Below are 24,292 nucleotides of genomic sequence, written 5' to 3' on the forward strand. Positions count from 1 at the left end.
CCTTTTCTTTTGCTAATATTCATTAACATTTTAACCTTTATTTATTTCGTTTAAGATCGGTTTACTGACACATTAAAAAATTCAATCTAAACAAAAATTTTTTGCTAATCGATTTTTTACTCCCTAGATTTTTCCAATAACCAATTATTTACACCACTTAAAATTTAAATTAAATTTCAACACCATATTTATATATATATATAACAAATAAATTGCGGCCCATAAACAATGCAATAAGGCAATCGAACCGTTCTGAAACAACATCTATTACATAATTCCCACCGTTTTAAAACAAAAAAACACTCTAAATAACGGACCGTAACTAAAGGCGTTAAAACGTAGTTAAATTAAAACTAGCAGGATCAACAGCACAAGATCGGCGGCGTCGTGCAGAGTGAAAGTCAAAAAAAAGTCATGCTGTGCCGAGTTCAAAACCTGATTTGGAATTTCCTATTTAAAATACATCGATAGCTATTTAGTCGTTTATATCAAGAGTAGGTTGGATTGAGGTTTTTAAATTGATTTTGAATTGGTTGGACATGTATCCAGTAATTAGGGAATTAGGGTTTTTTTTTTTAATTTTGATAGTGAAATAGTTCATGGTTCGAATTTTTTTAATTTAAAACTTTTTGAAATATTTGTGAGAAAATCTAAATTTAATGAAAAGTTTGAAAATGTTTAAGTACATTTTCAAAATTAAAATGCTAAAGTAATGGACCTTATCAGTTGAAACTAAAAAATAAAGAAGATAGTAGGAAGGAATGATACGTCACTAAGTCAAAACAGTTAAAAACTACTAAATCACTAAAACAAATGATGAGTATAAAAATAATTTTAGTTTAATAATAAAATATTTTTCTGCTTTGCAATTTTTAAAAGCAAATAATTTAAAAGTGGAATAAATGCACCAAATTAAAACTAATAATAGTTCAAATAAAATAAAAATTAAAAAAACTAACAAATCAATATCAAAAGGACAAGGGTACGAACGAAAACGTAATGTAATTTTTCATCAAATGTTAACTTGCATAGGATATTAATTATTAATCTCTGCTGCTTCTCATTTTTCTATTATGTTAATTATATTTAACACCTATATATAATAACCTTAAAATTTTCATATATCGAAAATCATTGTAACTTTATATTTTTAATATATTACCAACATAATTTAATTCCTGGGACCTTTTACCTGAAGGATTTTTTATTAAGCCTTTTAAAACATTTTTTTTTCTACTTTAGTAGCAAAATTATAATGTAATATATTATTTAAAACTTAAAAAGCTTAGAAATTCAAAAATAAAACAAAAATGAAAGATGGGTTAAAATTAAAATAAAAATGTCAAAACAATCTAAATTTTTTATTCCTTTAGTGTAAACACATATATGTTGCAATTTTTACTCTCTACTTTGATTCCTGTTTTACTTAATACATATTCCAGACATGTACTAACTGAGACATTTCTAGAATATACTGTCATGGCACTAAATATTTAAAGTTAGGTTACAAATATGTAGGATATTCCAACAGTATCACATAGGTCTTTAAATGCATTATCATGTCCAAAAGCATTTAAAATATCAATGATTAGATACGACAAAATAATCCTTTAGATTTGCCAAAAACAAAATATAGAAATTGCTAAAAGTTGCATTTTTTCTGTTTGAGATTAAGTACTTTTAAAGGTTTTACAACTGAAATCTCACAACCATTGTAGATTTTAATTTGACATTATATTCTTTCTTATATAATTTGGCTTATTTAATACCCACAATAAGTACCATATATCTGTCATATAGAATTTCTGATAATTCAGTGATTCTCTAAAAATGTGAATAAGCCCTGAAGACAAATTGTATACCGGAGAATCAGCACAAAATAGTGTGATCATAAAAGAGACAACTGGTCTAATAGTTTTGTTTTCGTCGGTAAATTAAACATGATAGGAGTTCTAGGCTTCATAGGATAAAGTTTAGTTTTCCAAGTGAAAAAATTCTATTGTGACACACTCATCCAATGTCTTTTTAACGTGTGTAAAAAAAATTGTTAAAAATGTTGTAAGGAATTAGTTGGGTTCTTTTAAACCTCAAAAAAGTCTCAACTTAAGCTATATAATTACATCTTCTGATTATCACTAGACAAGAATCCTTAGCTGATTTGATAGCGAATAAGCCATTATCAATTAACTTTTTTTTGGGAGAATTTAAATGTACAGGATTAGCATGATTACAAATGACATGCAAGCGGAGGTTATGAAATTAAAAAAAAAGAATTTCTAAAATCAAAAAAAGTTACCCAAATGAAATTCTTAGATGATCAGTAAGATGTTAGGACTAATGGAACAAAGAAGGAATGGAAATACTGCTAGCCAGAGACGATATCCTAAATCAACCCAAAAAAATAAAAAAGTAACTGGAAGCTTTAAAAACGACAAAAGTTTTGTAGATCAGAGACACAAATGGAAAAATTATTATTTACAAACATGATCTGAATAATAGGTAGAGGTCATACGTAGAAAAGGTTTGTGAGGATTAAATGCTAAAGATCACGTACTCACTGTCGGAAAAAGCTAAAGTCCGTCTACGAGGTAGAAATAGCAATAAAACAAATTAAAAACAAAAAAGCAGTAGGAGCAGATAACATTGAAGCTAATTTTGTGAAGCCAATAAATGATGATAGAATAGCTTGAATTAACGACATTCTAAACAGAATCTAGAGCTGTCAAAATTTATAGAATTGCCCAAAAAAAATGGAGCAAAGAATTAAGAAGAAATATCGGACCATCAGTGTGATGAGTCATATGCCAAAATTGCTTCTTAAATTCACTTATAGAGGAATTTACAACAAATGCGAAGAACAGATATCCATTAACCAATTTGATTTTATAAATGCAGTCGGAAGCAAGAGTGCCTCTTTGGAATTCAGAGATGCAGAGACTGTTATGTATACACATACCTAATTAATTATGAAAAAGCATTTAATTGCGTTCAACATCATAAAATGATCAATATCCTGGAAAGGCTGGCTTGGACAATACAATACACCATGGAGTCAGACAGAGGTGTGCCTTCCTTTGATATTCACTTCCTTTCCTATTCACTCTATATTCTAAAAAAATTTTCAACGAAGTCCTTAACTGAGTAGAACAAGGCATTCTTTTGAACGCAGTCAGACTGCATAATATTCGATACGCCGAGGATACCATGGTGATAGTTTGTAAGCACTGCATATGTTAATGGACCATATCACGGAATTTGAATTGAACGTGTTTAATAGTTTTGCTACCTTGAAATCTTCTCATAAATAAACAATTGGATAGTGCATAAGAAATAAAATGTCTTATAGGAAGAGCAAGGACGATATTTCACAGAAATAAGTGTTTTATCTTTAAAAGTGACAACATATCTCTTTAAACGAAAGTAAGGCACTTAGGTTGTTATGTCTTTTCTGCTTTGGCGTGGAGTCCTGGACACTCGCAGAATCCAGCACTAAAAATCTGGAAGAATTTGAGATGTGGCTGTTTGGAAGAATGTTCAGAATACCAGTACAGCTCATTAGAAATATACAAAGTGTCCCATTAATAATGGTAAATATTTTAACAGCAGATTCCTTTCATAAAAATAATGAGGTTAGGTTAAAGTTTCCTAGTCCGAAAATGAAATGCAACCAAGATACAGGGTGATAAACATTAAGTTTTTTTTTAATTTTGCTCATAACTTGAGCATTTGTTCTTTGTTTTTAATGAAATTTGGTCTGTTGGATTTCTTTATATGCCAAATATAAAACTATAAGTTTTTTTAAATCATCTCATAGAGGGCGCCACCAGCTTTATTTTAGTCTTTTTTAAACTCCATAACTTTTTTACATTTTGTATATTGTAATGTTTTACTATAAAATTCTATTCTGCAAGTGTTTTTGCTTAAAAAAGGTATACCTTAAAAATGTCGCTAGGATTTACGGTTCTCGAGATATTTGGACTTAAAACTTGCAATGCGCTCAAGAAAAAATGAAAATTTTTCTACTTTAAGTTGAAAAAAAAATAAGTAGTCTGTGTCTAACAAAAAAATGAAAACAAACAAAGTCACTGTCACGATTTATGTTTTTTTAGTTGCTGTGGCGCGTTATAGCTCACACGATTAGTTACTTTATTACCCTTTATTGCGTTATTTTTGTTAGTTATTAATTGTTACTTGTTGCGTTAGTGTTAGTTCCAGTAGTCTTTATTTATCACTTTAGGTTAAGATGCCTACACATCAATATTTTTCTAATTTGGAAATGCGAGATATGGTTTGTGTTTATGCCCAAGCAAATTACAGCGGTCTAAGAGCTTGTCGACGTTATGCGCAATTGTATCCAAATAGGAGGCAGCTAGATTTTTCTCTTAAAGAGAGAACTCTTTAAAAACGTTTACCAGAGACTCGGGGAAACGGGTTCAATCAGGCGAAACCGAGATGTTGGGCCTCCAAATAGACGTAATGTGGATCAAGAAGAAGAAGAAGTGTTAGTCCAGGTTGCTGAAGATCCAGAAATAAGTGTAAGGCGTATCGCGGCAACAACTGGAATTAGTAAGTCCTCAGTTTTAAGAATTTTTTATAGTGAGCGTCTTTATCCATACCATTTTACGTCAGTACAAAATCTTTTAGAGACAGATCTTCCAGCGAGATTAGATTTCGCTTGCTATATCCAGGAACAACAAAATCAAGATCCCCTATTTATTAATAAAATTATGTTTACGGATGAAGCGACTTTTACCCGACGGGAAATTTTTAATTTTAGAAACAAGCATTAATGGGATATTGCAAATCCAAACCTCATTACTGAAAGACACTTTCAACATGAATTTAAAGTTAATATTTGGTGTGGTGTTATAGACAATTTTTTTTTAGGACCTTACGAGTTACCTCCAATTCTAAACGGTGAATTATATTTAAACTTTTTAGAAACAAAACTCATTGATAAGATATGATTTTTATACAAGATGGCGCTCCTGCGCATTTTGCTAGACCCGTGAGAGAATATCTTAATGCTAATTTCAACTGGATAGGACGTGGAAGTCAGAGACCTTGGCCCGCACGAAGTCCTGATTTCAACCCATTGGATTTTTGCGTATGGGGATACATGAAATCCATTGTTCACGAAAATTAAATAAACACAAGGGAACAAATATTAGAAAAAATTCAAGCCGCTGCTGAGTCATTTCGAAATGAGCAATTATTTTTTAAGATTCGGAGGTCTTTTAATAAAAGAATTTTAAAATGTCTTGAGACAAATGGAGGCCATGTAGAACATTTACTGGCAAATATTGATAATTTTTATTTTTAAGTAATTATTTAGGTTTTATATTTTTATTTATCAATCATTTAAAATGTAATATAGCAATTTAAATAGTTTTAAATATGGTTTTCATGGATGTCTTTAAAATCTTTAAATGTAAGTATCTAGAAAACGAGTAATCCTAGAGACATTTTTAAGGTATACCTTTTGTAAGCAAAAATGCATATTTAAAATAAACAATAAATGTATAGAGGGCGTAAAAAAGCTATGGAGAAAACACACTAAAATGTGGCTGGGGGCTCCCTCTATGAGATAATTAAAAAAACCTAATAAAATTACATTTGGCATATAAAAAAACTTCCAAATGCCAAATTTAGTTAAAAACAAAAAACAACTGCTAAAGTTATAGACAAAATTCAAAAAAAATACTTAATGTTTATCACCCTGTATCTTGGTTGCATTTCATTTTCGGACTAGGAAAATTTAACCTAACCTCATTATTTTTATGAGAGGAATCTGCTATTAAAATATTTCCCATTATTAATGGAACACCCTGTAGAAGTGCTGAGAATAATGAAAAATGCTCTAGAACTCACATTTAAAGATGAAAACTAGAATATCTGGGGCCTGTTATAAGAAATAGAGATCGATACACCTTACTTCAAGGAAAGGTATTAAGGTAAAAGAGGATCCGGAAGAAGAAGGACATCATAGTTGTGAAACCTACAGACTTTGTTTGGGAAAAGCTCATTAGAACTGTTTTGAGTTGTTACAAAAATAGTTAAAATTGGCAACAGAATTGCTAATATCCGAAACATATCATTTTTCTTTTAGGTTAGATTTTTTATTTTTGAAACGCTAATAATAAGAGCTCAACTCTTAAAATATTTTTGTTTGTTAGGTCTGGGGTTTGTAAAATATCTTCCGGTTCAATCGCTAGTGTCTTTGATATTTTTGTTATAAAATATGAGAGTATACGATGTGATGGACATGTTTGTGACAGAAGTAAAGCTCCCAAAAGCGCAGTTGCCAGTTCGTTGTCCAATTTGCGTCAGGTAAATTGCCTCCGTGGAAAAATGGCCTCTATCAAGCGGTCATTTAACGAACGGCAGACGAGAATTAGCATATACGGATCGCAACGCCCGCGGCAATTTGAAGATTGGAAGCAGGATGGAAGAAACCATTTTTCTTCTCAAGGATGCTGGCGGTGTTGCTTTTTCACGATGGTCGTAAACTTATTTATCGACGCAAACATATAAACATTTTGTTTCCACTTTAAGACGATTATTAAATATTATTATACATTAAGAAAAAGTGCTTAAAAAGCAACTTATTAAGTATTTCTACGGCTCAAAGTCATAAACTTAATAACATTTACCCCATTTGGTTTAAGTACCCTTCAAAAAGACCAAACGAAGGGCATTTTTCTTTAATTAAAATCATAAAGAAAGGAACTCGTCTTACGGTCGTTTGGCTCGTCGGACGTTTATTACTTCTATATAAATTTAAAGAAAAATCTTCCTTGCTTTTTTAGGAAGCATAATTTTTTTTTATCCTAAATCCAAGCTTTTAATGAAAAATCTTAATAAAAATTTTAAAAAGCATCTTATTGCTAAAGCATTGTTTTAAACTAATTATATTTATATACCTCTCTCTCTCTCGCTCTCAATAATCTTACACCTGTTACAAAGCAATTAAAGCCTTTTAGCGACATTAAAATGGCTCTTAATTCTTATCTATCGGTCTATAATATAAGAGACCTATAAATTATTGGTGTAATTATAAAAGTAAAATGTCGCCAGTCAGGTAGTGTTAGATGAATTTATATGACGCCTCGTTAAAATGGTGTACACGCTTCTTTTTGCCATTACTCACGTTTGCTATATTTCTTCACATTTATTAATTGCTGATCTTATTAGGTGATTAACTTCATTAAATAAGCGCTTAACTGAGGTTAATGTCCATTGATTTTATATATCAATTTTTTTTTAATCTTAAACTTAGATGAGGAATTTGAAAAAGTATCTAGTTCACGGAAAAAAATACTATTATACGAAACATCTAATAAAAGGTAATTGTTGTATAGCACAATGAAATTAGGACTAAATTTTAAAATAATTAACGGCATTAACGTACAATCAAACTGTAGAAGGTGGGATTATCTACAAGCTTATAGCTATAAATTATTTGGTTCAATTTTTCTTTTATTTCATTATTTCATGAAACAGATACTTTTTATTTAAAAATACAGACATTCATTTAGCATTTTTAGTTTATCATATGGCTCCTTCTAAATATATCTAAATAATTAAAGTGAACACCATCAATATTTAAGAAAAATTAAAAATACAATTCATGCCTAATATTTGTCTTAAAAGTTTATCACTATACAATCTATGTAATTAATATATAATGAGAAGTGATCTATGCAATAATGTTTGTAAGATTTATTTTAATTTGCAATAACCATTATTGTGTGAGCGAATACTGGAAGTGATTTAAAGTATAAGTTAGCAAGTAGCAGGTTAAGACATTTATGCATTTGCTGGTCATATATGAGAAAGATCTCCGAAGCATGGCAGTTTTATGCTGAAGTAATTAAATAATGTACATCAGTTCGATATAAAACTTTTCTTACTCAGATAATTGCTTTGTTAACAATTAATTTGCAGCAGTGTCAGGCAAGGGTCGGAGAAAACATGCAAAATTCATATAAGACAAAACTAATGCTTTAAGTTTTAACCCGTCACTTACTTGTTTTTGCCTGCAAGGCATTTTTCATATATTAAAAATAAGTTTTGAAGGTCACTATTCAGTCAGTTTTTTTAGAGCATTTGCTAAGGGTCATCAGGACAAAAATATCCTTTACAATTCAAAGAACTACCGAATGACGTGATATAGAGAGAGAGAGAACATCAGAAGACCAAGTAAGAGTTCCTGAGAATAAATAATTTTTTTCTATCTAATTAGTTCTCCAATAAAAGTTGGGCTAAGTTTTCATTTTGATCGCATCGAATATACTGGTATCTATTGTTCAAGTAGCTATTTATTAGTCTTAAGATACTTTCACAGAATCCATTGTATATTAAAGTTGCAATTAATACGTTATAATTTATTCTGTCGAACGCTTTTGTGAACTCAAGGAATACCAAGTACCGTTAGATTTCCCTTTTAATAACAAAGATTATGTAACCTGTGTCTTGATGGCAAAGCAGTTGAGTAGCTATGTAGAGCTCTAAATCCCTATTGATTTATGGGTAGAGTATTATAGTTAGAATAGAAAAAAAAACAAGTTATATTTATTTTAAAATAACTTTTCGGACAGATAAGGAAACTGAATATTCCCTGCAAATCTGTTAAATGATTTTTCTTTGATTTTCTCGCTCAACCGGTCCATTAATGACGCATAATATGTTGTTGCTATCATCTTTTCTTTTTCCAAGTAAGACCATCTCAAAAGATTGTGGCCATTACCATTGTTGTGACTCTCTCTTTAGTGTAGTAGTGAATCCTGTTTCATGACTATTATGAATAACATAATGATAAGCTTAAGCAGTGGAACTAGGCAGTTTAGTGTCAAGATAGTCTCTTGTTATATATTAGAAAGAAAATGAAATTTAAATTTAGACTCAAACATGTGATATACGCGCTATGAATGTAATCTGTGTATCTATGAATGTAATCAACTTAATCTTTTAATATCTTTGCTAATGTTAGATTGTTTAAATTGTGGTGGAAAAATAGTAGAAAGTAGGTGAAAAATATTTAGAAAGCATTGGATTTATAGTGGCAGCCAATTTATTAGAGTTTGCTCTGGTATTTACATTATGTGTAGTAAAACTTAAGAAGGAAGAGTTTTTTGACATATATTTTATAACTGATTTAATATACAGTGCATCCCAGAAGTTATGTTTAAATTCATTTAAAATTCAGGGGTGTGTTCGAAAAAAAAAACGCTCGGACCCGTCGATTTTTATTTCAAGTTGCGCATTTTTGTACGTGAAGTTTGTATATACAGCGTTGCTCAAAAATAAATTACGACCATCAACTTAATTTTTTAAATGAAAGCACCTTTTTTTATTTCATTTTTGAATTTCGCGTGGAATTCTACGTATGTTTCATGCAACATGTCCTATACCTAAAGACAACAGTTATCGAAAAAAAGACGACCAAACATGAATAAATGAATGAATAAATAAATCATCGCTTTATTTTTAAAAAAATTTTACAATTTGTAGACAAAACTGATAACTAAAGTAAAACACAAAATCAAACAAAACTAAAACAAAAACAAGCAAAAATAAAATAAAACTAATAAAACAAATATACTAACTTATACAAATCAATAATTGAATGTGGTCAAATGTATGAATAAAATTACATTAACATTATTATTGAAGTTCACCTTACGAGTCACCTTATCTCTGAGAATTTTTATACAGAGCAAAATTCCATTCATTCGTGTTTTTTTATTGTTGGCTGGTGACCGTGTATTTTCATAGAAACTGTATGACAGTTGTACGCCAAACAGATATTGTCAAGTGTGAAGTGTACGAGCATAGTTGCGGTTTTTACAATGGTAAAGTTAACGGGATGAGAAAAAATAAAAATTCTGTGCATGGTTGGGTCTGGTGATAGAACACGTACTCAAAGAGAAGCTGCTCAAATATTTAATGAAATCCATCCTGATCGTCCTCCGATAGGTCAAAAGGTGGTGAGTAGAATAGAGGCTAAATTTAGAGAATTCGGTCATGTTAGAGATCTGCGGAAATTGGTCGTCCTGCTCGAGATGAAAATAAACAACTTGACGTTTTGCTTTCTTTGGAAGAAAATCCATGCACTCCTCTGTCGCAGATTGGGGCAAATTTACACATGGCGAAATCTAGAGTTCACCGAATAGTTAAAAAGCACAAATATCATCCCTACAAAGTTATTCCTGTGCAAGAGTTATTTGATGACGATTTCGATGGGCGAAATGAGTTTTTTGAACGCTTACAAAACATGTGCAATCTAAATAATAATTTAGTAACAAAAATTATTTTTTTCGATGAAGCCACGTTCTGTTTGAATGGTAGTGTGAACAGACAAGATTGTCGATATTAGGCAACAGAAACTCTGCATTGGATAATGGAGGTAAACACCCAGTACCCTCAAAAACTAAATGTGTGGTGTGGAATAGTGCGCGGAAGAGTAATAGGTCCCTTTTTTTGAACAGACTTTAACGGGACAAGTGTATCTCGATTTTCTCCAATTTGAATTTTTCCCAGCATTCTTTATTTCCAAATCCATTGGACCCAGACTATCCTGACGAAGAACTAATTTTCCGGCAAGATTGCGCTCCTCCGCACTATGCTGCCACTGTGCGTACATTTTTGGATGGAACCTTTCCCAATCGGTGGATAGTAAGGAGAGGACGCATCGAATGGCCTGCTAGGTCGCCTGACCTAACACCAAGGGACTTTTTTTTGTGGGGATACCTCAAGTCGAAGGTATTTGTTAATAGGCCAAATAATCTAGACGACTTGAAAGAGAGAATTCGCAGAGAAGTGCGCGCCATAACTCCGGAAATGATTGAAAATGTGCAACGAGACTTTATTGATCGCCTTCGATATTGTCAAGTCGTAAATGGTAACCAATTTGAACATTTAACTTAATTTTTGTTCTTTTTTTATTTGTTACATGAATCGTCTTTTTTTCGATAACTGTTGACTTTAGGTATAGGACATGATGCATGAAGCATACGTAGATTTCCACGCGAAATTCAAAGATGAAATAAAAAAAGGTGCTTCCATTTGAAAAAATGAAGTTGATGGTCGTAATTTATTTTTGAGCAACCCTGTATATACAAGCTTTACGTACAAAAATGCGCAACTTGAAATAAAAATCGACGGGTCCAAGCATTTTTTTTTCGAACACACCCCTGAATTTTAAATGAATTTAGACCTAACTTTTGGGATGCACTGTATATTTGGTTAAGCATTAGGACATAGTGACAGTGCTTTAGAAGAGTAAAACTATGGTTTTCTTAAGATAATTTATAAGTTATACTTTTTAGTAATAATAAAAGGATCCATATTTGATTTATTTGTTGCTGCCCATACTGTAATGCAGTAGTTTAACGTGGATTCTATTATATATAAGTTTTAATAATTTAGAGTTCATGAACAATTTTACATGGTAAAATTTGTTAATAATTTTCTAATTTTAGTAGATACATGTTGTATGTGTGAGTTTCAATTAAGACTTTAGGCGATTATAACTTCAAGATATCTGATTTAATTTATTTTTGTTATTTTTAAGTTGCATTTACAACGAGCATAGTCCAAACATTAACATTTATGTATAGTCAGGTTTTCCAGAAAACTAAATTAGCGTCTTGTGGCTGAAAACCAGACAAAGTTGGATTTGCTCGTATTTTTTGTTAAATAATTAAAATCTATTATTGATTCTTTTAACAATTTCTGCTTTATGTCGTATACTTTCCTAATTACTTTTTTTGACACGTCCAACAACAAATTCCTATTTGCATATATGAGGATAACATGCGCGATAACACTGTACCCAGAGGTACATCAAACTCTACCGGACAAGATTCAGTCAATGTATCATGTTTTACTATTTAGATTTTTCTGCTTATATAGGACTAAAACAGCTTATTGGTAGTACCCCTAATTCCTAGTTTGTACCAATTTGTCAACCAGAATACAATGTGTTACAGTGTCAAATGCTTTACTTGAATCCAACAATATGCCCGTGTACAGATTTCTCTCCTTTAAAGTCCAATATCCTGCTTTGTTGCTAAATCCATATTATTGATTTGAGATTATTTTGTTTTTCTGAAAAAACTTGTTTACTCTAGTTTTTATATAGTTCTCCATTAATGTAGAAAGATTGCTGGCTAGTTCTACTGGCCGATAATTACTGGAATTTTTTTTGTCTCTAGATTTTAGGAACAAAAATAGAATCAATACTATTAAAGAGACTCTTTCAAAACATATTAAAAATAAAAAAATTGCAGTAGACCCAGACAATTGAGTCTTAAAAAAGCGTTTTAGATCAATATTAGGATAATATTGAAAAGCTCTTTCATGACCATTAAGAATAGTAGAGCGATAATTTTGAATATCGAGAAGAAAATTAAGGGCAATACTGTTAATCTTTTTTGGATAAACGGTCACGTTTCAACTCATTTATCCAATTGTAAACATTAGAAAGCACAGGAGCAGAAATCACATGGACTGCGCCCAACTCATCTTTGCTTTCTTTCGGTGTAAGGCTTTTGAAATGAAAATGTTTAATTATCACTCGAAACTCACTTTTCTCCATTGTTATAAACAAACAAAAGTTCTTAACTTTAATTGATGTTAGACATGGCACTACGTAATGGATGAAGCTGAAACTTTCAGGAGTTTTCTAGTTAATCATGCTAACTAAGAAACATTATTTCTTGAGGCTACGAGCACATCTCTTGGATTTTTGAAGCAGTTATTGAACGACCATCATAATGATATATTGTTTCTCGTATATAATAAGCCAAATAGCAATTTCAAAAGAGACGAGAAAAATTTGAAAAACTAATTTCGAAAAACCGATTCACTTAATCCCGAGAACAAACCACAAATGCAAATATTCCAAGACACATAACGGCAAAATATTGAAACAGCTACGTTTAACAACCAACCTTTCATTGACATTTATTAATTTACGGCAATTATTGCAAAACCGTTCTCCGCTCTCAAATATCGCATACCGAAATTTATTTAAAAACTCATTTTGATTTATACAAGCCTAAAAAGTTTATAATGCCTCATAAATTATGTCCGGATGACAGTGTAAGTATTATTCTTGGTGATTCGTTTCTATTGGCTAAAGTACAACATTTATTACAGATTATTATTTATGTTAATATTACATAGGATGATTTTATGGTTTATTATTTATGCAAATATTTTGAAAATAAGGCCAGCATTAATAATATATGCTTTTTAAGGTTGTCATACTGTAAACTAAAAATATCCATCTTAAGGTTTTTTCATTTAAACCTAATAATAATATCTTAATTTGCTAGTATAAAAAGAGTGTCACGCAACCAGAAAATTGAACTATAATCACCAGTCGCTAAGGATCAAAAACTCTTTTTTCGGTCCAATTTTCAAGATTTTTTATACCTAATTATACCAGCACCATAATGATCTCCATTAGCCCATACGTTTTGACCGTTTTGGAATTTAAAAGTATCTTCCCATGGCGTCCGCTATTCGACTAATAGACACTTTAAAAGCCATATCTATGATCGAATTTATTATTCTTGATCGCTGGCTGTCAATCGATTGGAAGAAAATCTCTTTTGACATGCTCAAAATGTCGATTTAAGTAGGCCTTATCTATGCTACCAGTTTTATCGGGGAAAAAAGCTGTTTTTTTTCTCTGGTTTAATGTTGTCAATTATGGGATTATCGTTAATGCTGTTAGCTGTAATGGTAACAGATTATTTAAATATATTAATTATTAGAGGCTTAATAAAGTTACTGTTTGATTTTAGCCATTAAAATGTAATTTTATTACAAGTAATAAAATGCCATATGTCGGTTATATCAGATAAATTTTATGATAGCTGCATCCGTAAATTTTCTTTATGAAATCCCAATTATAGTATTTGCTAGTCGAATGGTTATAGCTTTACCAGTATTTCCTATGTTTATGATAAGGTTATTTATGGTCTATTTTCTAAAGAAAATTATTTTTATTGTATCCTCAATGCATTTACTAGATATTCTGTCAGACCGATTTCATCTTAGAAATGGTTCTCTTAGCTTAATCGTAAATGATAAATAAGTTGGACAAAATCCAGTAGTAAAAATCTCAGTATTATTTCCATCATGTTTAACAAAATCAGGTACGGAATTTTCGTCAGCTCTGATTTTCTAATCAAGGCACGAGCTCCTATACAGTATCACATCCACCATCCTAACATCTATTTCTTCAGTTGTACGTCTATATCTGGATTATCTGAACATTTAATCTAACGAATTTATTATACCAATCGATTAATCTAAGATTTATTCAGTCGTGTTTTCGCAAGCTTTACATCCTAAATGTGTTTTAATTTGCCTCGGTAACAAGTGCCGGAACCATAAAAATGCAAATCGCTCTAACGAGGCTTTTGCTGAATTGATATTTAAACCGTATGTTTTGCTTTAAATCGAGATATTTTTTATTATCTATAGAGTAAATTCGTGACTGGCTAGGTGGGATTAAAATGTAAAATAGTCACCGGGAAAAGAAAATGTACGCTGCTCGATTAAGTTAACAGCCACAGTTGTAAGAATGATGAGGTATTGTGAAGTTTTTCTGAAGATAATCAAGCGTAGACTGATCATTTATCTTTACGAATGCCGGTAATATAATAATTTTCGCATTTTCGTGTGGAATTAATGATTGCTGTCAGGAAATAGCGAAAGGGCAATTAATTTTGAGAATAATAAAACAAACAAGATAATATTATTTCGTTTTATCTAAATTAATATTAATTTCTTGTCTTTGCATGTCTGCAGGGATTTTTACCGAATATAAAAGCCGTTTTACCATTTCACCAAAACACTTAAATTAAAATTTACACGTGTTTCACTAACTATGTTAGCATCTTTAAGAAAAGAATAAGAAAACTTCAAGACTAAACCAGTTTAGTTTTAACCTTTCCTCAGGATAGCGGGACGGTTAGCAAAATACGTGTTATTTAGAGGCTTAAGTCGCCAAGACTAGCTAAGCTAAGCTATATTAAGTACTATTTATTTTACTTTAAAATTCTCGTTTTCTTCAGAAAAGTTCTTTATTAGATTTATAATTTGTAGAACTAAAAAAGAATATCCTGTATATATCAGAAGATGATTCAGGAATTTTATTTGAAAATGATAAATACTGAATGTGAATAGTTGATTGTAAGCCTTTCGATGATTTTTGAAAATTTCCAAATAATTTTTTGTTAACCATTCGAACTGACTAGCTCGCTATTTGATGGTGGTTTTATCAGTCGTTTGGTTTAGATGAACCACACTTATAGCCTGCTTACTTAACCAGACTTAAACTCACTGAATTATTTCCTTTGGGACCATTTAAAAACCGTAGCTTGAGTTCAGCAAAGTCTTCTTCTTCTCCTCACAAAAAGAAAACAGAAGTGTAAAAAAAGAAACATCAACTTGCTGTATATTGTGCTCGCAGTTTGTGTAATAGGCCAATAAAAACTCAAGTCAAGTCACTTGAGAGACTTTTAGTTAACGCCTCTGTATCTTAATGACCCGCTGGAGGATCGAAACCTTATATTATTTTCATATCAAGATAACTCTTGATAACATAATGGTAGTACCGTATAATGGAGAGGTACTTATTTTGTTTTGGTTCTTGCAGGGCTTCCGCTCTGGTATTCTACAACTGTTATTATTATCAACATTTTTATGGCCTCTCTGAGATGTAAGAAATGGTATTAAGATTAATTTGCTGCAGGGGTTAAATGTGATCAGTCGTTTACAAAGAGTTTAACCACTATAAGGAAAAAAAAGCATACTCCCATCAGCGAGTATCTCATCTTGTATCTTAAAGTACATCTGATTAACATAAAAATTCGACATTTCGAAAAAGAGTTTGTCTCCCGAGAACCGAGTGTCAATATTTGTTCAACAAATTGTGTGCATGTACAGCGGCGAATGGCGCGTTTAAGGACCTTTTGTTAAAACATTAACTGTGTGTGTTTAGAGCTTCTTGTTTATCGGACAAATACTGGGAATATAGAGTTTAGTTGACATTGTATTGACGTTTCGGTGTGTTACGTGCGTTTAGTGAATTTACATTTCGTATTGGCTTATTTATTTTCATGAACTGCGATCATTGAATAAGTACTTGGTGGATGTCACCTTTTAAATCCCTTATTAATTAATAAAATACCAGTCAGATTAATAGCGAAGGCTAAAACTATTAAGTTAATTCACTTGATTTAAAGTTTGCCGCTTTTGGATGCCAAATACTGATTTAAAAAAAACTGTTTTTTTTTAATGTTAATAGTATTTTACTGTTTCCCAAATAAATTAAATTTTCCTTATTGTCTTATTATCAATGTATTAACTCGAAGCCTTAGACGCCAAGATAATAGAAAAAGTGTACAAAAAAAACAAAAGAAAACACGTATTAATGTTTTTTTACTTGGTTTCTCACAAACTTCAATTGTATTAACGAATTGGTAATACTTACTGAAAAAACTGAAAAAAAAATATTTTTTTAGCCTAAAATCGAAAGAGGTTTTACGCACGAAAAATTTCGAAAAAACTGATTAGTAGAAGTCTGATAATATTTTGTATTTCAGTTTCGTATGTTGGACTGGAGATAGAAAAAATCGCTCCAAGGAACTTAGTATTTATTCCAGAGGTGGCGTAGTTCTTCTTGCTACCCATACACGCTTTCACAGTGAAGCATGATGGTTTCACCGTGGATCACTTTTTGTTTTACTAATTGCACCAATCAATATATTATAGGAATAGCGTATTTTCTACCAAAGTCCTCAATGGATAAATACGTTATGTTTTGCGATTCTCTGGAAGGACTAGCTCGAAAAATAACCACAACAGGTTATCTCCGGCATGTGCTCATATCACATAATTGAACTCAATGCAATTGTATCTTCACCTCGATAAATACCTAGTATTTATCAGCACCTAAAACGTGAGGTTGATAAAGCTCTTGTAAGGAGGGTGATCATCATCCTCCATTGGAAAATGAATACTGTTTAAATGAGTTTGGATTAGTGTCTGAGGGTTTATCAAGATTTTTTTTTATCATCTAAGGACTTCTTCCACAATTCCATTGGAGTAATCTACATTTGCCAAGGCCATTGAATCAAATGCTCAATATCCTTAATCACATTATTTTTCTAATAATTTTGTTTTAATAATAAAGTACTCTATGCGTAAGTTTTCTACCTGGTTTTTATCATAATTAAAAGATCTGAGAATAAAAAAATGCAAAGGTCATAAGGATTATATCACATAAATAGAATTATCAATTTGTAATAACTTAAAAGAGGAAGGTCTTTCTTGACTATTGTACTTAGATGTTGTAGGGTTAAATCCAGCAATGATTTGGTAATTGTTAACACGGTTTACTATATTTTGAAGGCTCTCTGTATCTTATTCAAACTAACGTTGCTAACGTATATCTATGAGTGAGCATATGTAATATCTTATGAGGAAATATAAACTGTCTATTATTATTATTCTTATTATTATATTACATATTTATACTCGATAATCAGAGTTAGATGTCACCAAAGGTCCTGGTCTACGTGGATTTCCTCCTGACTTTCCTTAAACTGCAGTTTTATAATGACAAGATCTATTTTTTATATTTTAATTTATCGCTATCCAGCGATTATTTTCCAAAATACAGTAAAAGCAGCTTTCTTCTCCTATTAGTATTCTTGGTGTTTTTCTAAAATATACCCCCTTTACGTAAGGGGCAGAGAGTTGATGAGCAGTTTGATTTTCGGAATTGAAGATTCCTAGTCGGGGGCATCTTTCAAGATTTCTTTACGGCATTTGACCCAATGAACCATAAATTTTTATAAGGTTAGAGCGGTAGATATTGCTGGCCCACTTTTAAATTGTCTAAAGATATTTGTAATAGAAAGGACTTTCTTTCTATTAGAAAAAATTTCATCTCTCGGGAGATTCATGGGTACCTTAGGGTCTCACTTAGAGTCCTTGCTATTGAACATATTCATCAATGAAATCTATCACTGCTTTCAACAAAGTACGACAACACGGACGACCTAAAATTCTGAACAATGATTAATACCATAAATGTGTTATTTTTGATCATGATCTTAAGTGACTAACTAAATAATGTAGGTGGAACTGAACTCATTTAAGTGCCCTACTATCTCATCGAAGACTCACTGGAATATAATGATAGTATAGGCTCACTTGTTTGGATTAAGAATATAAGAAATTTGGAGATTGCTCTAGACCACTAGTAATTGATTGACGTATCACTTTAGTAACTTGCTTGGGTTTCTAAAGAGATGCTCTCAAGACTTTCAGAGTGTTGAGGCAATCAGGTTGTTCTATTGTTTTCTTGTTGGACCATGTCTAGAGTATAATTGTCCTTGTCTTATATATTATTATCATTTAAACAACGCAACAGATATAAAAATATTTAATGGTATAATTCGTTTCATATCTTAAGTTGCTTGAATAGGTTAATTTGCATGTACCACTATATAAAACATTTTTTCTTCCTAAATACAGAAATGTACCATAACTTTGGTACTGTTCGTTTCGGTGTGAATTGAAATACTCGATACACAAAAATAGTGACCACACTAAGTACAATATCTTAAGACTAGAAACTAGAAACATTCATTTACACTGTCTTTATTTTCTACTATTTATTTCAATTTTAAAGTCGCGCCAATATTCAAAGTTGAACTGACTCCTAGCGGCAAGGGCTTCTTATACTCGTATATTAGCTAGACCATTGTTCCGGAACATTCGCCAATTTTGTACGCGTGTCTCAAGATGTCATGAGCTATGCCCGCTGCTTACTCCATCCTTTAGGTCTAGGCAACGAGAACGGCTGGTATATTCCCCACTGTTCAGATCCTTACAGTACACAATAGTTACCATTAGGATGGAAAAATAATGACTAAGATGTGAGATTTTTTTAATAGAAATTTTAATTTTTTTAAGGGTCTTAGATGGGTGATTGCAAGTGAAGCCTCAGAGTAATTATAGTTATTGTAAAATCAGTTTTTACTGTTGCTCACGATATATACGGTGAGATTATTTTCTTGTTGATAATAAATAAATAAATAACTAAATGCTTTGCTCTAAGTTGTTATATAAGTCTAAGTAATAATTAAACCTGATGATAAGGCATATATAATGATAATAATCCAATAAATCCAGTAGCGCCAATAAGATATTTAAAATAATTTTATTGTTAATCAAAACTAGAATTTTTCTCAGGCAACTATTAATAAAACAATAACAAAAACTCACCATTCACATAATAAATCCGCAACAATCATCAATTAATCTGCAATTAAAATACACCATTTCATTGCAACAATATTAATGTTCAGTGACTTCGCCGGGACATTAACACTATCTCAGCTTTACAGTTGCTTTCATCTCTCGGGACCGTTATTGAGATATCAACTTATAGGATCGTTTTCTTTAAGCCTATTATTAATTATTGCCTTTTGCATTTCTTTTAACAATAAAATCTTTCGATAATATCGTACAATGGCTATTGTGTATAGTCATATAGATTTTATGTATTACTTTTTTTTAAATGTCCAGTTGACTTTTTAAGGCTTGAAAACCCATGAACTCGGTTAGAGAAAAAAATGACGAACCACACATGGCGGCCATTAATTAAACTGCTGACAATAGAAACGGATTACGCAACCTTCCGGCACTACCTTAAACAAGGGAAAAATTCTTATAGAAAAAAGGTTTAACTATCTTAGACCAAAGACGAAAAAACGACTGGTGGTCATTTAGACTCATTAGTTAAAGTGTTAAAACAGTTTTAAGTTAATTAACGATGTTGCTTGGTATGGAGCTGAACTGGTTTTTAGCTTATAGGGGAAGAGTGAATGTAGCTTTGGTATTTTGGTAACTTAGTATATGTTTTTAAATGAAAGAATAGAATTTCTTAATATTATATATAATTTAGTCATAATGTAATATATCATAGAAAAAATAGAGGAATAAAGCAAGTGTCACCAAACTTGTTTACGCTAGCAGGCATTTTCAAATAATTTATTTCAAAAAGACTGTATGCTGTCAATACCAACTATAATTTGTCACCCTAATTGACTCAATTCAATGTTTGGCATTTTTCTTTGTCAAATTATGAAGTTTAAAAATGATCGATTTTCAACATTTAGATATTAAAGAACGGTCAATCAAGCATTTTCCTCAATAAATGTCGATTTAATATTTTTCTGCTAAGTTCAAGAAAATTTACTAAAATTTTAATTCCAATAACAAAAAGGTTATACCAAGCAACTATTTGATTACTTAAATATTCAACATCTTTTACTGCAGATGCGTGAACTACTGCCTTTAGATGACCCAAAAAGAAATAATCCAGAGAACTTAGGTCTGGCGATCGAGCAGCTCTTAAGTGTAGTCCATCTAGATCAAACCATTGAAAATACCAGTTTATAATAAATATATCCAAATATAAAATATTAAAATAAGATAAATATAGAGAAAATAATTAATTTTTCCTTAAATATATTGAAATAGTGAGTCATTGAAAATCTCCAACAATGTACCAAAGACTTCTTTTGAAATGTTACTTACATTTGACTATTCACTTTTAGGACTGAATCATCTGATAGATACAGCATTCTCTTCTAATTCTACAGTTTTATAATCTTATCAATCTATAGAAGTATCAATAGTCTTCTGGGTTCTTTCCTTCCTGCTTCACAAAGACCTTGCTGAACACAAGCTACTGCCTTCAAGTGACTTCAAAGGAATTAATACAGTAAGTTTAGGTCTAGCGTTCAAGCAGGTCCTAAATTTGATCCATCTAAACAAAACACTGTCCACACCATCATATTTAATTTTTAATATATACAAATAGTGTGCCATTCAGTGCAAATGTTTACCAAGAACTCATGTTGGAAGTCCTCAAGACTACTCCAAGGGCTTCCATTACTCACATTCAATTTTTATAGTTTTTCGAGTAGGAATTCCTAAATCATCTTCTAACATATAAAGCACATCCTCTTAGGTTTACTGTTCTTCAGTGCTATTAATCTATATAATCATTATTACCCTTCTTGGTTCTGTACTTCCTGCCTCACATGGACTTTGATGAAACCAGTTACTGCCAGGGAAATAATCCTGTGAGTTAAGTCTGGTAATCCAGCAGGCCATAAGTGCGGTCCATCTAAACCAAATACCTGATAACACCATAGTTATTTTGATCTATGCAAATAGTGAGCTATTCAGTTCAAGTGTTTAACTAGAACTCATGTTTCCAAAGACTTCCATTACTCACATTTGCCTATTTACTTTCAGTATTTGTAATTTTTTGAGCAGAAATTCCTAAATCATTTTCTGACATATACAGCATATTGTCTTTTAGTTCTACAGTTATTAAATGCTATCAAGCTATAAAACTATCATTAGTCTTCCTGGTTCCTTATTTCCTACCTCACGAAGAACTTAATAAACACAAATGGCCGCAAAGGAAATAGTCCAGTGAGTTAAGATCCAGCGCTCAATTGTAGTCCAGCTAACCCAAACCACTGATCACACCATTATGTTTGTTAAAAAAAAACAAACAGCCATTTAGTTTAAATGTTTGCCAAGAACTTATATTAGAAACCTTTAAAAACGTCATCAATCTTTTTCTTGTATCAATCTTTAGAACTAAGTGGCTAAAATAAAATGGAAAATTCCTTTAAATATCTAGATAATAAAAAAATATTTGCAATTTCTGGCTGATGTAAAATTGACGTCATATGCCTGGTATATTTAAAAAACCTACTCCAAGAGCCTGAAAAATGCGAAAAAATTTTGTCAATAATTAAATCAATTGAAAAAATTGACGTTGTTTAGTTGAAATCTGGAATATACAACAAATAACTTTAAAATGCTGAAGAAATAAAAATCGGAAGCCTTTAACAAGGAATATAATAAAATAATAATTTCAGGTCCATTCTAACTAAATACTGATATACTTTAAAAAAATACATCAAAATCAAAATACTTAAAATATATTGAAAACCTTGGTCTGATTGAAATATATTTGTTTCAAAACTAGAATTTGTTTTTGAATTCGTTCCAAGTTTTACTTTTTCATCTTGTTTCCCATATTTGTTTTCCATTGACTTTTAATTCGGTATTTATTATGGGCTGGCGACCTACAACCATAAGTTTGGTTTTGATAGCGTTGATTTTAAGACCAAAACGTTTACCCATGGCCTCTCTCCTATCAATCATTTGCTGGTGATCCATTTAGAAGAATATTTAACGTTATTGAGAGCATGTATGACTCTAAGAAAAACTTTAGAGCTTGGCTCATGAGAATTTAGTCTGTAGTCACTAAAATCTCTCTGATGACTCTAGAATATATTCAGAGTATAAAATCTTGTGAAAATTCTTTATCAGGTTAATAATGAGAAAAAATATTGTAGCATTTTTACTGTTCGTTTAATGTGAATTGATACACGAAAATCGTAAACTGATTTATTACATTACATTACCATAGTTATTACTTACATACACACTAAACACAATTACTAAAAACATTTACTTACACTATATTACACCATTTTGACTAAAAGTTGCGCCAATATTTAGCGTCGAAAGCAGAAAGAGAACACTTTTAATAAAATTAAGAGCATGAAGATAACACAATAAATAGAATGAACTCTTCCTTGTCAATGCATTTATCAGCATTATTTTGTCGCACGTAGAGCCATCTATCGCTCTGGAATAAAGTAATGCCTTATGTCTTTTATTACTAGATACTTGGTGCGCCACGCAAGAACTTTTTATTTTAGGCGGGATTTTCAAATACTTTGGCTAGCCCCGCTCTACAACCATTGACTTATTATTCTGAAAACTGAAATAATTCAAAAATAGTTTATATAATAAACAAAATGTAATAAAGTTACGTACATTAAAAAATTAAAATATTAAATAAAGGTTATTATACTTATAAGGCTAAAATTTAAAAGAATAACTATTCAATTTTAATCAAAATTTAAATCAAATGCTTAATTAAATATAAAATGTTTGAAATTCTTAATGTGCACTTACTACTTTAGTAATGGTACATAAGTTTCTAGTGAGTATATTTTAAAATATGTTTCTTTGTAAATGTATTAAAGCTTATTTCTTCCTTTCCACATTTATTTCATTTGGTAAATTATTATATGGGCATTAGCTCCTTAACCACTCTTCCAGAATATTCGCCAACTTTCTACGTATGGTCCGAGATTATTCCCGAATGCCGAAGAACAGCTGGCATATTCACCGATTTTAAGATCGTTACACTATATTTGTATATTTCGATGGAAAAATAAATAACAAAAATTTCATAAAATCATTTTAATTTTCGGAATGTAAATATGAATACAGACCCCTCGTCTCACTTCTTTCGTTCTATTTTTCATCTGTATCTGCTATTTCATTATATCAAAGTCTTCTTCAATTTCTCAAATTAGGTCCTCTCTCAATTCTTCTGTTATAATTACTTCACATATAAAATCAATAGCGATACTTCCAAGAGGTGAAATCCATAGATAGATGCATCCCAATAAATGCCTCTGCAGATCCAAATGTCTTAACTGGCATATCTGATCCCTAGAATATTCTATCACTATCAAAATAAAATGCACTATACGGCTATATTTTTGGTCTATCTATCTCACTATTTATTTCAGCACACATCTTAATAGAAAATTTAATTTTCCAGTACGGCTCTTCTTGTCTGCCCATTTATAAAAATTGTTGATGATTCCTTCCCTGAAAGATTTTGAAAAAATTAGAATTGATTTGCTGATCTAAGGAAGTTTAGATTAGTTATATACAAAGAAGATTACAAGATATTTGCAGCTTTAAATACATCACAGGCTAAATCTAAAGTTTAGGCTGCTAAGTTTCTCTTTATGTTACAAATAATTAACGAAAAATCTGTGGTATATTTTTTTCTTAACTCATTTCTGGTACATCAAAGTACATTTCTGGATTATTCTGGATAAAGCATGTATCATTAAATTATATATTCCTAACATCTGATTCAAAAACAAGAGATCTTGGGAATGTTTACCCAAGATCTCTCTGATGATCCTTTAGAGTACCAGTAGAGTATGAAATTTTGTAAAAACACATTTCCAGTTTAATAAATAAAACGCTACTTAAATTAAGGAAAATATTGTGGAATTTTTACTGTTCGTTTAGGTGTAAATTAAAACACTCAATATACAAAAACAGGCAA

General features: G+C 31.0%; 1 protein-coding gene across 5 annotated transcripts in view; it reads left to right on the top strand.

The window, feature by feature from the left end:
* The window catches only part of LOC126743436 (protein prickle-like), a 444,925-nt gene that overhangs the window by 385,855 nt on the left and 34,778 nt on the right, over nucleotides 1-24,292 (top strand). The gene's annotated exons all lie outside the window — the stretch shown is intronic.

This window comes from Anthonomus grandis, chromosome 12 (genome assembly GCF_022605725.1).
Source record: "Anthonomus grandis grandis chromosome 12, icAntGran1.3, whole genome shotgun sequence".
Classification (NCBI taxonomy): Eukaryota; Metazoa; Arthropoda; class Insecta; order Coleoptera; family Curculionidae; genus Anthonomus; species Anthonomus grandis.